The sequence below is a fragment of the Pinus tabuliformis genome, chromosome 1_1 (genome assembly GCF_031772625.1).
Source record: "Pinus tabuliformis cultivar Carrire ecotype Pingquan chromosome 1_1, CPIR1, whole genome shotgun sequence".
NCBI lineage: Eukaryota > Viridiplantae > Streptophyta > Pinopsida > Pinales > Pinaceae > Pinus > Pinus tabuliformis.
The window spans coordinates 191,008,517-191,026,332 of NC_142297.1; positions in this window are offsets into that span (position 1 = coordinate 191,008,517).

Sequence of the window (17,816 nt, forward strand, 5' to 3'; positions counted from 1 at the left end):
ACTCTAGTAGATATCTTAGACCATTATTTTATTTCTTTATATATGAGAAAAATATTTTTTTAACTAAACAGAAACACTTTTAAGTTTGGGTTTTTTTTAATAAACATTCTATTCATAAACTAGAGGTCTAAGTACATCATAGTTCTTTCCTACCATTGTTAGTCACTAGGGAAACTAGACTAGTAGTAGAAGAATTTTTTTCAAGCCAAAATAGACCACATGGCAAAAAATACAAGCTGCAAAAGTATATCTAGCTAAGATGACTTGGAAAGCCAAATGCATTCAAAAGAAAAGCCTAGTTGACTGATAGACATATAGAACTAAAGAAACAAGCTAAGATGTGCCCCCAAAAAAATATGTAAGATAGACCGTAGCGGGTTAACTGGACACTGAGACATCAACCAAAGCTTAGGCTTTCCTAGAGAGACTTGACCTTGATTTTTCCAAGGACATTCTCAAACCTCAACACATGATGGGTCATTTAATGGTCCTTTGCATGAATGCCCTAAGGACGACTAGGAAGCTCCTCATGAGAGGTGAGGGAAGCCACCTTCACAATGAAGAAAAGTCTTGGCAAAACGTAGATTCAATTCAGCATGCAAACATGCCAACTAAGGTGACAACAGGCTAGCAGAAAAGCTCAACAATGTATTTGGAGGCAAGACCATCCTCCTTGCCTTGGAATGGGCAAGTATCATCCTGAGGGTGGAATTCAATGTGAGATTGGTGATTTAGATGGCGTGGGTGGCCTCCTATGCTCCTTTATCTGATTGATGTTACGGATAAGCCATACCCTATCTTTTCGTTGACATTTTGTAGTATTAGAGATAAATAAATGAGTTATCCTTCTAAACTCATATAAATTAAATAATTAAATTATTTTAAATATTTTTATTGTTTATAATTAATTAACAATATTTCATATTACAAATATATATAATCTAAATATATTATTTTTATATTAAAATGAATATTTATATCATAATATAAAACATAAGTTCATTGTAATAAAAAATATTACTTAAATTATAATTATAAATCATTACATAATAATATATTTACATATTTTTTTTTTTTTAAGCTGTGGTTCACGGTCACTGAGTGGCCGCTACATCCACGGGAACATATCGGGGTAGATCCACCCTAAGGGATCTGCCCGTCAGCCAATCTTAACAGGCCTAACCCCGAGGGCATCGAGGAGATTTGACCCCGTGACCTCCCAAACTGGGAAAGTGCTTTAGCAACGGGAACTCGACCATTTGAGCTATCCCTTGGGGCTATATATTTACATATATTACTATTACATAGTAATATATTTATATACAACTTATGATTAAAAACTTATTTTAAAAAAATAAATAAATAAACCAATTTTATTTTTTTAAATAAAGATTGTAAAATATAATTACAATTAATATTTAAATTATAGTATTTAAAAATTTATTGATTTGCAATTAAAATGTCTTATTAAAATACATCTAATTTAAATTTTGATAAGCTAAAGACTTTTATTATATATTTATGGTTTTTTTTAGGATTAAAAATATGTCTTACTCATATCTATCTATATATATATTCAAACTTAGAGTTATTAGAGGAAAATCAAATGTATGGATATAAATAGTATTGGAAGTAAAGATTAAGAACTCAAGAATACATGGTAAAATAAATAAATAAAGTATTTTTTTTTTCACTTTTTTCTATAGGCAAAACTTTTATGAAAAACATATCACTCAACCATAGTGTTAAAGATTGTGGCGAGTGTGAGAACCGAACAAGTCACTAACTAAAAGGATGATCAACCTCCATAAGTAGGATGTGAAACTAAAAGTTATTGGAACATTGATACCAAGCTATCGTAAGATCATTAGGATGGTCTAATCCTTGAAGAACACACATTGTCTTTGATCTCCTTAATTAAGATTAGTCATTGTCCATCTGATGCTTTAGGTAGTGTACTATGGGAGGGTGATTTTGTCTCCCATTTCACATTATATATATTGGGGGATACATCATCCAACACCAAAATATCTAGGTCATTATCGTCACCTACAAATTTATTGAGTTTATGCAGGGTGAAATAAACCCTTTAAAGACTGCAATATGAGTTGCATAAGTAGGTTTTTTGGGATTACATTAAACTCTTTATATAAGCAACTATAAATCCCTTAATCAATGTGGAGTAATTAGATTACATTGCAACCATATCACACTTTCAATTTCTCCTACCTTAGGTCACCCACATCATACAAGGTAGGAAATTATCTTTTATGTAAATATAGATGTCCAGACTTCCAACCTCAACAAATTAGAAGACCTGGGAATGATTGGTTCAACCTAAGCATGTTAATTTTGTTCAACCATTGGCAAGCTCATTTTTTAAGAACTCACCAAGATCTATGCATGGAGTTATTTGGGAGAAATCCCAAAGTGAACAACTCACATTCAACCCTAGTAAGCTCAACACATACCACATTTCACCCTCTTTGTTTCATTATTTGTGTTCCCTTCATATGATTGGAGAATCATGTCCAAATCTAAACTTTCATAATCTCAAACAAAGTCATCCCTCCATTTAAATTGAATAAGAAAAGTGAATGTTTCATTGCTTGCTTACTTAGGGATATCACAATGCTTCCAACTTTAAATAAAGTTTAGCAACAATTAAATGCCTCCATATGGAAGAGGTTCCCCATAATATTGAATTTGAAAATTATAAATTTCATTAAAATTGGTTAGAGAAGGATCTTATCCCATTATAGTATTGTTATTCCCTTTTATGGGCTTTATTCTTCTCCAGGGATGGAGCTAAGAGAAGCTACAATAAAAGCAAGAATAAAGTAGGAAAGCAACATAAACTCACGATCTTTACAGTTTCTCAAAGACGAAGCTAAGAGAAATTATAATAAAATCAAGAATCAAGTGGGAACGCATCATAAACCATGGATTTGGATAAAAGGCATGAAACATTTTGGCATGAAGAAAGGTAAAAGGAATTCATATAAGAGATGAGCTCAAAGAAATGGGGTAATGTGATCTGGTGATCACGGATGTATAAGGTAAAATGTTCTCAAAAGGTCAAGGAGATTTGGACTTGTTCATAATGGAGGATGATCTAAAATTGAATTAGGTCATTTCTTCCTCTTTTCCAAAATCAAATAAAACAAAAGCTAGGACTGTGTCGACGCTTTGCAAGGTTAAAAATGGGTCTTGAAACAACAGGTTTTTCAAATGTCTCTTCATGTCATGAATTAGTCTTCATATGTAATTTAACATAATGAACATAACAACACATAATCCATGCAGTCATAATGAAGAGAAATGCAAAAGGGTTTTTGATGGATTTCACCCCTCGTGGGCTACATCTTCGGGTTTGTCAACATGACTAGACCACTCACATATTCAGTATTAAATGAAGTACATAAATGTTTGTTGCAGGTAAATATGTGGCTAATACCCCTACAAGGTAATTTTATCCTACCAATAACTCTCACAAACATGAGAAACTCAAATCATCTCCTACAAAGATGACATACTTCAACTGAAATGAGTTAAAAAGAGAATTTGCACACTTCAATTCCACATTGAAACACATAAACATAACTTCATTTTAAGAAAAGTTAAACCTGAGTTAAACCCTGCAAGTAACAATTGCTTCAGTAGACTTCTAAAGGTGAAAAAACCCCTATAAGGCCTTATCCATGCTCAAACACCTTCAAGAACTGCTTCTAAACCCTGACTGGTCCATACACCTTTAGTCTCAAAACTGTAAAAAGACTATGTATATGTGCTCAAATCAGAAATTAGAGGTTACCAATGGATTCAAAACATCCAAAAACCCCTAATAACCTCTTTTTGAGCTCCATTTGGATAAAAACTCAAAAATTTATGATCTTCCAAGCTCTCTCATGAACTTCACTGTTAACCTTTCTACAAATTCGCCCATCTGGCTATCTGTCCTACAAAGCTTCCCTGCAAATCACTAATAGATTAACATTTTCGCGCTCCGCCAATGCATTTTGTTGGAAATTTAATTCGTCCTCTAACCCCTTGAGACCGAAAATTAGGGTCGCTTGGGCACATATGGTCGCAGACTGGGCCTTAATGTCTGCTCCCACCAGCCTAGCCCTTAACTCTGGGCAAATGGTTACATGGGGTGCCACGGGATCTAGGGTCGGGCTAACCTCCCGCCCTTCCCACTGACCCCCTTTTCCTTTGGTGTACGGTCACTTTATGGTCCATCGGACCTGGGGCTGGCCCCCACACCTTGACATCTTCTACCTTATGCCCTGCTCTCCACGTTGTGGTCACATAAGGTCCATGTGGCCTAGGGCTGGCCCCCTGTCAGAGCGCCTTTTGCCTAATGCACTAAAGCATGTGCCTATGGTTATATGTGGTGGTTATGACCTTGGGCCAAGGCTCTTTCCTCCACCCTCGCGTGGCTCCGGGGTGTGGTCCAATGGGTTGTATTGTTGTGGGCATCGAGACCTCGGGTTAGGGTTAAGCCCTAGCCCTTGGCTCCCCTACTTGTGATATTATGGGCGTGGGGTAGTCGGGGGCTAGGGCTTAGCCCTGGCCCCTTTCCCCAAATAACAATTGTTCAAACCTTAAATAGAAGTTGGGCGCTCTGGATATTAAGAACCACCATGCACCCTAGTGGTAAGGTGCTTGACTTGTGCTCGATCGTTCCAATGTTTGACTCTTGTGGGGAGTAGTTTGGCCCATAACCATAATTTTTTACCATTGTTGGGAGACCATGTGGCTGCCATCCATTGGCCCACGTGGCTTCCACCCATTGGACCACAAAACCACCAAAAAATGCATTCAACTTATAACAACACATAAATTTTGACCAATGCGGAGAGGCCAATTGGAAGCCCGCCATTGGCCCATAGAAAACACGGTCAAACACACAAATTTCCATTTTTTTCTTATTTGGGAAAATGGTCAGCGGGTGATAATGTAACAGCCCTTGTGAAATTTCCATGTCAAAAAATATAAATACCACGGATGATGGGACACATATTCCAAGCTAAATGGTGGGAAAGACATCCTAGCGGGTGACATTCATTTGGTTGTTTATGACTAAGGAAATTGGCAAAGGCATTAAAGAGGGAAAAGAAAAAGTAATTTGGCACATTTATTTATGAAAATAATGGAAATTAGGAGAAAAGGAAGGTGAAAGGTCACATTTCACATGTGAGGAGGAAATTGAAGGAAAATAATGGAAAATGAAGAAAATAGAGGCCTCATTAATAAAAAGGCTTATGAGGATCAATGGGCAAGACTTGGTCAGTTTAGCTTTGGAGCTCTCTCATTATTCTCTCTCTCTCATACTCTTGGATACCTAGATTTTTCTTGGAGCACTCTTGGAGGGTGTGGCATACTTGGATTCTTGGAGCAAAAAGGCAAAGGAAGGTCAGGAAAGCACAAGAGGGCATTGGCATCAACAACTACATCAGATTTTCTTGTAGGTACCGAGTTGCATATATGATTTCTTCACTAGTTTTGGCATGCATGGCACATGCATGTGGTTTCTTGGTTATTGTTGAAATATGGAAACAATAATATTCCAATTTAATTTGTCCTTGAATTAAATTGTGAATTAAAATCGAATTTAGTCTTAACAACTACTTGGAAATAATTAATTAATTCATTTTGAATTAATTAGTTGGAGAAATTCAAGTTAGAAGTCTTTTTGAAGTCATGCAAGAGTTATCCGTTGAATTAAGGAGATAAGATTGAGTTATATTTGAGTTGCAATTAGTTAACTCAGTTTACTGAGTTAAGTCCAGTTAAATTAGTTCCAAACTGTTTGAGGAACTAATAGAGAGTTAATAATTAGTTGATGCATGCATGCACTCAACTAATGTACTCCAGTTAACTGAAGATTCCCTCATCAGAAACTCATGCATGTCTATTCTGAGAAAGACCCAGTTGAGATTAGAGACAAGGACAGTGAACTATACGTTGCATGTGTTTTCTTATAAAGAAAACTCATGCATGCAATCAAGGATCATTCCTTGAGGATTGTGCATTTTTTACAGTGTGTGAGATTAGGTGATCATCCACTTGGTAGATCAGTTTTCCACTTGGTAAAAGAGAATCATCCCAGAGGAACAACACAAGGAAATAGGAGCTTGGAGGGCAGAGAGGAAGGCTGGAGAGCAGCCAAGATTGCTTGTGATCATCTGTGAGGATTGTACTGAGAGTTGGCTAGCTGTGAGAGCTAAGGCTTTGTATAATTCCTATGTATTTCCACCTTGTATGATAATACGGATAGTGGGGTTTTTAGCTAAGGCTTTCCCCAAAGTATTTTCATGTGTATTGTGCATTGATTCTTCTTCTTCTGGTTATATTGTTCAGGTCGATCTTTAAGCTTCCACAAATTGATAGTAGAAGTAGGTTATATTATTCTGCTTTGATTTATATTACATTATCGGGTTAACCTACATTCATATTATTCTACATGGTATCAGAGCTAGATTTGTAGCTGGATTTGTAGAATTTTTTTACATGGTATCAGAGCTAGATTTGTAGAAATTTTCTACATGGTATCGGAGCTATGAATAGTATACTGAGAAGAGAATTCGAAGTTTGAAGTTTAGGGTTGCAGGTGCAAAGTGAATTCATATCATACTTCAAGGTTGTCCAATGGCATTCTATGGATTGAGACTCGATTATGCCTTGGAAGGTAGCTTGAATTACATAGCATGGAAAGACAGAATGGAGGTTGTATTAGAAGACAATGGCTTGAAGGAATTCATTGATCAAGAAATCCCAAAGCCAACTTCAACTAATGCACAACAGTTGGCTGAGTGGAGAAGTGTGTGGCGAAGTCGAGACAGATCATCCTTGAGGGAGTTCGAGACCATATTGTCTCGAGTCTCCATGGGAAGGAGACCCCATTTTCAATGTGGAAGACATTGAAGGACCTCTACCAGAACAGTAGCTACCAGAGAAGTTGGCGCTCAAGGATAAGCTTCGAAGAATCAAGATGGAGAAGGGCGATACTATTTCCACATATTTGAACAAGCTCACCACCTGTAGAGATGAGCTTGGCAGTGTGGGAATAACTACTGCTGATGATGATATGGTGAGCCTCACTCTCCTTGGCCTTCTAAAGAGTTGGAATAGCTACCAGGACTTTGTGAATGGAAGGGAGAAATTGCCAGATTGGGAACGAATGTGGTCGGATCTTATGCAGGAGGAGATTAGGAGGAGCACACGAGATGGTTCTTCATCCAAGGATGATGATGAAGAAAATCTGGCCTTAGCAAGTAAGGGAAGGAAAGGGAAGGGGAAGGCTTCCCATTTCAAATCAAATTCTTCTCATGGAGGAAAGAAGGGTGAAACGTCTAAAGTAATATACTTTAATTGTCACGAGATTGGACATTATGCGACTAATTTCCCATTGAAGAAGTCCAAGAAGGGATCCTCGAAAGGATCGGAAGGTGAGGCATTAGCCTCTTAGTTCAAAATGGACTTTACCCTCATCGCATGCATGGTGTCATCGATGATGGGTTGTGTTTGGTATCTTGACAGTGGAGCCTCATTCCACATGACCGGTGATAAAAAGTTATTCATTGCCTTGGAGGAGAAAGACCTCAAGATGCACATATAGATGGGTGACGATGGAAGGTATAGTGTTTCAAGAGTGGGCACGATTGCTTTTCAGAGGGAGCATGGAGCTCCTCTCACCTTGACAGATGTGATGTATGTGCCTGGACTGAAGAAGAACTTGGTATCAGTCACGATGTTGGAGGACAAAGGCTACGATGTTGTCTTCAGTAAAGGGAAGGCGTTCCTAAGACACATAGCCATGGGTCAGACCAAGAGGATAGGGATTCAGGCGAGGAATCTCTATAAACTAGAGTTAGATGATTATGCAGCATTGAGTATGAAAGTAGAATTGGTGCAAAGCCAAGACATTGGTGAGTTGTGGCACAGGCGGTTGGGCCATTTGCATCATGGGGCTTTGAAGATAATGCATCAAATATCTACAGGACTTCCCAAAGGTAAACTTGAATAAGTTGACACATGCAAAGGTTGTACCTTGGGAAAGTACACCAAGTCTTCCTTTCATGATCGAGACAGTCGAGTAAAGTTTATATTAGAGCGATTTCATACTTATTTGTGAGGACCATTCTCAAGGGCATCCACATCGAGGCAAAGGTATTATGTGATTTTCATTGATGACTATTCTCGTAAATGTTGGATTTATTTCAGGCAGAAGAAGGACCAAAGTTTCACAAAGTTTTGTGAGTTCAAAGCTTTGGTCGAGAAAGAGTCAGAGAAGAAGATCAAGGCCTTGAGAAGTGAAAATGGTGAATAATATGTCTCTCAAGAGTTTAAGAACTTCTATGCATTGGAAGGAATTAAACGAGAGTTTACGACACCTCATAGCCCACAAAAGAATGGGGTGGCCGAGAGGAGGAACAAAACTATTGTAGGGGAAGCACGGGAAATGTTGCATGACCAAGGCCTACCACTTCACTTGTGGGCTAAGGCATGAAACGCAATGATCTATTTGCATAATAGAAGCGCACATCGCATACTTGGGATGAAGACACTAGAGGAAGCTTTCTCCAGTAAGAGACCAGATGCAGGTCACTTCAGGATCTTTGGCTCATCGGTATATTGTCGTGGGACAAAGGATGCATGTAAGAAGCTTGAGATGACAGCAGAGTTGGGGATATTTGTGGGGTACACTGATACACTTCACAACTATCAGGTGTACTTGCCTACCAGTTGGAGGAGAGTGGTTCACAGAAATCTCAAGTTTGATGAGCAGAAGGCCATGCAATTTTCCCTTGAGATGGAGCTCCAACTATAGGTTGTGGAGGAACTGTTTGTTCCTAAGGTGGAGTAGCCTCAGACTGATGTAGATTAGCCACATGCAGAGGTTCTAGGAGTGGAGATATCCACTCAAGCAGATTCTTCCAGAGATGGATGGAAGAGCACAAGAGAAGCTGATAGATTGTTGGAGGATCCGAGAGAGAATGTGGGAGCACCATCTTCTCAGCGCAGACAAATGAGGTCACCTGAGAAGTACACTGGATACATGGCCCTTGCTGGGGAATGTGATGAGACTGAGCCATCTTCCTTTGAGGAAGAAGTGCAACAGCCGATTTGGGTTGATGCTATGGTGGAGGAGTATGACTCCATAGTTCGTAACAATGTTTGGGACGTAGTTCCGAGACCGGAGAACAAGTCAATTGTGAGTTCTTGTTGGCTTTTCAAGGTAAATCAAGTTGTTGATGGTAGTATAGAGAAGCATAAGGCAAAATCTGTTGCCCGTGGCTTTTCAAAGATCGAGAGGATCATGTTGCTGTAGTATATTTTGACAGAGGAGCAAGATGCTGACATTTTGACAAAGGCATTGTCAAAGTGTAAATTCGATTTCCATAGAGCAGGATCGGGGTGGCAGATAATCCCTTTCTTGTGAGAGTGAGTGTTGAAATATGGCAACAAGAATATTCCAATTTAATTTGTCCTTGAATTAAATTGTGAATTAAAATCGAATTTAGTCTTAATAGATACTTGGAAATAATTAATTAATTTATTTTGAATTAATTAGTTGGAGAAATTCAAGTTAGAAGTCTTTCTGAAGTCATGCAAGAGTTATCCCTTAAATTAAGGAGATAAGATTGAGTTATATTCGAGTTGTAATTAGTTAGCTCAGTTTACTGAGTTAAGTCCAGTTAAATTAGCACCAAACTATTTGAGGAACTAATAGAGAGTTAACGGTCAGTTGATGCATGCATGCACTCAACTAGTGTACTCCAGTTAACTGAAGATTCCCTCATCAGAAACTCATTCATGTCTATTCTGAGAAAGACCCAGTTTAGATTAAAGACAAGGACAATGTACTATTAGTTGCATGTGTTTTCTTATAAAGAAAACTCATGCATGCAGTCAAGGATCATTCCTTGAGGATTGCACAGTTCTAACAGTGTGTGAGATTAGATGATCATCCACTTGGTAGATGAGTTTTCCACTTAGTAAGAGAGAATCATCCCAGAGGAACAGCAAAAGGAAATAGGAGCTTGGAGGGAAGAGAGGAAGGCTGGAGAGCAGCCAAGATTTCCTGTGAGCATCTGTGATGATTGCACTAAGATTTGGCTAGATGTGAGAGCTAAGGATTTGTATAATTCCTATGTATTTCCACCTTGTATGATAATACAGATAATGGGGTTTTTAGTTGAGGCTTTGCCCAAAGTATTTTCATGTGTATTGTGCATTGATTCTTCTTCTTCTGGTTATATTGTTCAGCTCGATCTTTAAGCTTCCACAAATTGATAGTAGAAGTATGTTATAGTATTACGCTTTGATTTATATTGCATTATCAAGTTAAAATACATTCAAATTATTCTACAGTTATGATCTGTCATTGGCATGGAGGATGGTCGGGATTGACAGTGGATTGCCTAGCCTTGCCATTTCTTGGATATCCATGGTTATTGTGGGTTTACTTTCATTTCTTTGTTTTGGTTGGTTCTGATTTTTCCATACTTGAGTTGAGTTACTAGTTCTGGAAGCCCTAGTTGAACAAACGCTCTCGAAGCCCTGTAATAGCTTGGGTTGAGTTAGTAGTCCTAGAAGCCCTGGTTGGACAAACGCTCTAGAAGCCCTTAGCGGGTTGAGTTACTAATCTTGGAAGCCTTGGTTGGACAAATTCTCTAGAAGCCCTGTATAAGCTGTGGGTTAAGTTACTAATTCTGGAAGCCTTGGTTGGAAAAACACTCTAGAAGCCTTGGAAGGCTTGGATGGAGACCAATCTGATGATGGTTTTTGGTGATGTCTGACCATGAGGTGGAATCACTGTTTGATGGGTTGAGATGGGTGGCCTCTGGAAGCCCTGAATGAGTTTTGATTGATGTGTTCTATGAGATCCCACATTCATGCTTGAAATATGGCACGGGGGTGATTGGCTGAAGAGAGACTTGGCTCAACCTATCTATGGTCAGGTGGAATGTGGTAGTCCCATCTCCGGTTGGTTCATTGCATTTATTAATGAAAAAAACCATTCCCTTGATTTTCATGTGCAAATGTACTGACGTATATATGGATTTTGATGGCCAATATGTTTATTATATTTTTGTTCCTATTATGTTTTTTATATGCACATTTACCCCGAAAGTTGTTATAGAGTGGTATCAGAGCATGGTTCAAACACTTGGACTAGATGGGCTCTATCATAGGCAAAATGAAGAACAAAGGTTAATTTTTGGACCTTTATGTCATATATGTTATAACTTTTTCTTCTGTGGAATATTGTAAGTCTAAAATTTTTCCATATTGAAGGTAAATCCCATTGATAATGTGGTAAAAATTTCAGATATTGGTTCACAATACTTTAGGAATTATGATCTAAGGAAGATGACCTTCCTGAATGCACCTTTAAACAGGTCACTTTGGAATTTCAGCAATAAATTTTCTTCTATAGGCATTTAGAAGCTGAAAAATCGTCCACATTGAAGGGAAATACCAATGATTATGTGGTAGAAATTTCATATATTGGGTCACAATATTTTAGGATATATGAGGAAAGGGAGTCGAGCCTTCTGAATGCTCCTAAAATCAAGTCTCAAACATGTCACGCTGACATTTTTGTTATAAAATTTATTATGGGCACTCTCAGGAGCTGAATTTTTTTCCACAATGAGAGGAAATCCCACTTATATTGTGATAACAATTTCAGGCATTTATTCGCAATATATTAGGATATATGACCAGTGGAAGTCGAGGTTTCTAGATACTCCTAGAATTTTGCACCAGATATGATTGTGTTGGTAATTTTGTTATAAATTTTCATCTATGAAATCTCAGAAGTTGAAACTTGAACCATAGTGAGGGAAAATCCCACTAATCGTATGTTTAAGTTTCCATAACTTTTGCTAATACAATTTAGGATATATTCATTGAATCATTCACAATATTAGTTTGCATGCAAAGTGTTTGATGAAATGCTTAAACGGTTCAATGATTAATTGCATACAAACTCTTTCATAAAATGCCCCAATGAGTATGTTGTTTGTGGCTAGGGATAGTATTGATGTGTAATAGTATTTATGTAGTTTATATATTCTTACTTGTATGTAAATAGTTTGCTGTATTAGTTTGCATGTAAAGTGTTTGAAGAAATGCTTACATGCAAATGTAATAGTATAGTAGTTGTTTGAAGAAAAATGTAGAAGTGTGGGAATTGTTTGAAGAAAATGTTATTTTCTTGAATGGGATAGTATTGTAGTATGATAATATGGATGTACCTGATCTATGCCTATTTGCATGCAAAGAATTTGAAGAATTGCATGTAAGGAATTTGAAAGGTTGCATGCAAGGAATTCGAAAGGTTGCATGTAAGGAAATGGAAAAGTGGCATGTTTTTAGTTATTATGTTACAAATGGAGTAAGTTTAATGTTTTGAATTAATATCATACAAAATGTATGAGAAATAAAAATAAATTTCTTTTCAAGTGTGGTTAAATTTAGTAGAGCTTTGGAGACCCCATTTCCATAATTGGACATTGGAGATCGGGCCATTATAGTAGCTTCCTCCTTCTATCTTAGTGTGGACCATGGTTAGTAAGGGGGTATGCTTATAGATTGTTTGAATGCTTGATTAAATGTGTGATGTGTGTTTGTGCTTATAAAATTGTATGAAAGAATGCTCTTGTTTTAATACAGTTGTACTAACTCAATATGTGTTGAGACAACTGATATGCACTTGTGTGCCAGTGGGTGCTAGTTTTAGTATTATGACTATGTTTGTGAGTTGATTGTCGACTATGACATATTTGTTAGTATTGGTGAAGGTTGATTTCAAATTAATAGACACGATGTCTTGATTTTTGGAACATGTGACTGGCTATGTATGGATTATATGTCTCTTAATGTTGTTTTCATGATACCTACTTACATCCTTGTATGTTAGGTTACATTTTTGAATATTTTTTACTACATGCATCAGTCTTGTAGGTTGATTACAAGAATTGATCGATCATGTTTGACTACATACGGTATGCGTATTGGTAGTTGGTTTGGCATTGCTTATGCATGTTTTTGGTTGCATGTGGCAATGTGTGATCCGAATTTAAACAGGAACGCAATAGATTACAGAGATAACCATAAATACAGAGATGCGATAACCATAAAAACAGAGATGCAGCGGAAATAATACTTCATTTCATTACTGTAAAATACTGAAATATGTTTACAAACAGAAATGGAAAGAAACCAGCTAGGGCGATGGTAGCTTATCTCTGAGAAGAGATGTGGCGGCTACATGCCTCTGAACTGTTCCGAACTGAGTTACAATGAGGCTCGAAGGCCTATTTATTGTTGAGAAACAATGGAAAACCCTTCACATCCCGAAACCTAACCCTAGAAGATGAAACGCCAAATTGTGGGCCCCGTTTGGGTAAATTGGTACATCAATTTCCCGGGGTCGTAACTTTGGCATACGATCTCCGTTTGACGCGTACAATAGCTCGTTAGAAAGATCTATCCGAGCACTACCACTTTGGGAAGGGCAACATCGGTCTATAGACCCATGTTGCCCCCAGATTCCCAAAAAAACGTCGTTTAGGGCCTCAAAACGGCTCCGGAAGTTCAGGACCCGAAAAACTGCTAAAAATAGTAAGTTGTGCTACAATTTAGGAAACTGAAAAAGCTGAAAGAGACAGTTGTGGGGGTCCAAATGGGATAGGTGGGTGGCCACCAACATCCACCTGGATCATTCCTCCCCCCTTAGGAAGCAATGGTCCCCATTGCGTTGAGTTCCTCCATCTGCTGAACTGGTCCTGCAATCTCTGATGTGTCCAGTGATAGTGGGAAGCATGGTCGACGACGGTCCACATTGAACACTCGGTGCAAGCCAAGGAATGGAGGGATGCTGTGCTTCGAAGCATTGTTGCCCGTAGCCTTGGTATTGGTGTATGGATCATGTCGGAGTTGCCTGAGTTTCTGATGGGTTCTGGTAAGGCGTTCTCTCTGCAGATGTAACCAAACTTTGTCGCCCACATGAAACTTGTGTGGTACCCCTGTGGATGAGGAGAAGTTGTTCCTGTGTTCTGTCATGACCGTATCCCTTTGCTGCTGCTGCTGCGTGGAGGAACCCTTTGCAGGGGTCATGGATGTAGCAACGATCTTCCCCTTACTTTGGGAGTGAACTAGACAGATGAATTTCCTGGTCTGTGATATGAGCTTGCTGCCTTTCTTGGTAGTGATCAAGGATGTGGCAGTAGGTGGGGCTACCTCTGGTATCCTGTATAATGAATTATTCAAAGAAATAATGACAGCACGAGGCCTTGACTCATACACAGCATGTCGCCTCCACAAATATGGTTGGCCTAATAATACATCACAAACATCCAGAGGTGTAACATCACACAATACCTCGTCTGTGAAGGGCTTGATGCTGTAGGGAAGGCGGCACTGCTGGCGAACTTTCAGATCTCGCCCTTCATGAAGCCACCCGATACTGTACGGCTGCGGGTGCGGTGTAGTCGGTAGGCCCAACCGCTTCACGACCTCTGCTGAAATGAGGTTCTTTTGGCTGCCACTGTCGACAATGAATTGTAGCGGCGAACCCTTCACCCACATCTGTGAGTGGAAAAGACGCTCCCCCTCTTCTGGATCTGTGGGCTCATCTTTCTGGATCTTGGCGGTGGCAACAGTGGCGCTGGGATCCGCATCAATGATCTGCTTCCCTTTGCCATTCCCCTTGTCGAGTTCTAGCTCAGGGTCGGAACATGCATCTGATTCAGAAGCCTTCAACTCGGCCACCAGCGACTGCTTGGTCCGACACTCACTTGTGTTATGAGTGGGACTCTTGTGGAACTCACACCACTTTCCTGTGTCCTTCTTCGGCTTCGTGGTGTTGTTCTTTTCTTGTGGCTTCGACGGGTTATCTTGGGTCACCCCGCCTTGGCTTTGTCCTTTGGGCTTCGGATTTGCAGACCCAAAGTCTCGCTTCTTCTGTTTAAACTTTTGCTCGATTTTGACAGCGTATCGGTATGCTGTGCCGAGTGAGGAGATGTTCAAGAACACCATCTCTTCCTGGATGTATCTGTGTAGGCAGCCACGGTATTTGAGTACCAGATGCAGCTCAGAATCTTTGATACCCAACTGTGTGCGAAGGGTATGAAAAATGTTTGTGAACTCTGGCACATCTTGGTCTCGTCCCTGCCGCAATGTGGTCCATTTGATGTATTTGTCCTCATAGCTTCCGACAGGGTAATACTGCTCCTTGATGGCATCCCGAAAGTCATTCCAAGTGGGTGCGGCTGAAAATAGTGAGCCTGTACTTTCATCCTTCTGCTCGCAGTAGGTTTCCCACCAGTCCTTGACGTGGGGGGCTGCTTTGAGAAGAGCAAAAACAATCTTTTCCCGACTTGAAAATTCATGAACAGAAAAATACCCATCTAGCAGATTTAACCATTTATCTACGGCATCTGCGTCTATTTGACCCTCGAATATGGGGATTTCAAAATTAACTTGTACCTTGAACGGTGTGGCGTTTCCAGAGTTGCTGCTGGAAGCCGATGCGTCACTTCTGGGTAGCCGCTGAAGGATCTGCGCAAAGCTATCCATCATCGCGTTCCTTTGCCGCTCGAGCGCTTCTTCGAGCAAGATTTTGATAGGATCTCCTGCCCCCTCGTCTTTCTTCTCATCCGCCATGGGAGGCCGTCGGGATTTGCGAGGCTGGTCTTGCAAAGGTTCGACCAGTTCAAGCCCTAACTCCTTATATCCCGACCTCGTTGGGGACATGCAAAGAAAAACAGAGAAAAAGCAGACCGCTCTGATACCACTGATCCGAATTTAAACAGGAACGCAATAGATTACAGAGATAACCATAAATACAGAGATGCGATAACCATAAAAACAGAGATGCAGCGGAAATAATACTTCATTTCATTACTGTAAAATACTGAAATATGTTTACAAACAGAAATGGAAAGAAACCAGCTAGGGCGATGGTAGCTTATCTCTGAGAAGAGATGTGGCGGCTACATGCCTCTGAACTGTTCCGAACTGAGTTACAATGAGGCTCGAAGGCCTATTTATTGTTGAGAAACAATGGAAAACCCTTCACATCCCGAAACCTAACCCTAGAAGATGAAACGCCAAATTGTGGGCCCCGTTTGGGTAAATTGGTACATCAATTTCCCGGGGTCGTAACTTTGGCATACGATCTCCGTTTGACGCGTACAATAGCTCGTTAGAAAGATCTATCCGAGCACTACCACTTTGGGAAGGGCAACATCGGTCTATAGACCCATGTTGCCCCAGATTCCCAAAAAAACGTCGTTTAGGGCCTCAAAACGGCTCCGGAAGTTCAGGACCCGAAAAACTGCTAAAAATAGTAAGTTGTGCTACAATTTAGGAAACTGAAAAAGCTGAAAGAGACAGTTGTGGGGGTCCAAATGGGATAGGTGGGTGGCCACCAACATCCACCTGGATCATTCCTCCCCCCTTAGGAAGCAATGGTCCCCATTGCGTTGAGTTCCTCCATCTGCTGAACTGGTCCTGCAATCTCTGATGTGTCCAGTGATAGTGGGAAGCATGGTCGACGACGGTCCACATTGAACACTCGGTGCAAGCCAAGGAATGGAGGGATGCTGTGCTTCGAAGCATTGTTGCCCGTAGCCTTGGTATTGGTGTATGGATCATGTCGGAGTTGCCTGAGTTTCTGATGGGTTCTGGTAAGGCGTTCTCTCTGCAGATGTAACCAAACTTTGTCGCCCACATGAAACTTGTGTGGTACCCCTGTGGATGAGGAGAAGTTGTTCCTGTGTTCTGTCATGACCGTATCCCTTTGCTGCTGCTGCTGCGTGGAGGAACCCTTTGCAGGGGTCATGGATGTAGCAACGATCTTCCCCTTACTTTGGGAGTGAACTAGACAGATGAATTTCCTGGTCTGTGATATGAGCTTGCTGCCTTTCTTGGTAGTGATCAAGGATGTGGCAGTAGGTGGGGCTACCTCTGGTATCCTGTATAATGAATTATTCAAAGAAATAATGACAGCACGAGGCCTTGACTCATACACAGCATGTCGCCTCCACAAATATGGTTGGCCTAATAATACATCACAAACATCCAGAGGTGTAACATCACACAATACCTCGTCTGTGAAGGGCTTGATGCTGTAGGGAAGGCGGCACTGCTGGCGAACTTTCAGATCTCGCCCTTCATGAAGCCACCCGATACTGTACGGCTGCGGGTGCGGTGTAGTCGGTAGGCCCAACCGCTTCACGACCTCTGCTGAAATGAGGTTCTTTTGGCTGCCACTGTCGACAATGAATTGTAGCGGCGAACCCTTCACCCACATCTGTGAGTGGAAAAGACGCTCCCCCTCTTCTGGATCTGTGGGCTCATCTTTCTGGATCTTGGCGGTGGCAACAGTGGCGCTGGGATCCGCATCAATGATCTGCTTCCCTTTGCCATTCCCCTTGTCGAGTTCTAGCTCAGGGTCGGAACATGCATCTGATTCAGAAGCCTTCAACTCGGCCACCAGCGACTGCTTGGTCCGACACTCACTTGTGTTATGAGTGGGACTCTTGTGGAACTCACACCACTTTCCTGTGTCCTTCTTCGGCTTCGTGGTGTTGTTCTTTTCTTGTGGCTTCGACGGGTTATCTTGGGTCACCCCGCCTTGGCTTTGTCCTTTGGGCTTCGGATTTGCAGACCCAAAGTCTCGCTTCTTCTGTTTAAACTTTTGCTCGATTTTGACAGCGTATCGGTATGCTGTGCCGAGTGAGGAGATGTTCAAGAACACCATCTCTTCCTGGATGTATCTGTGTAGGCAGCCA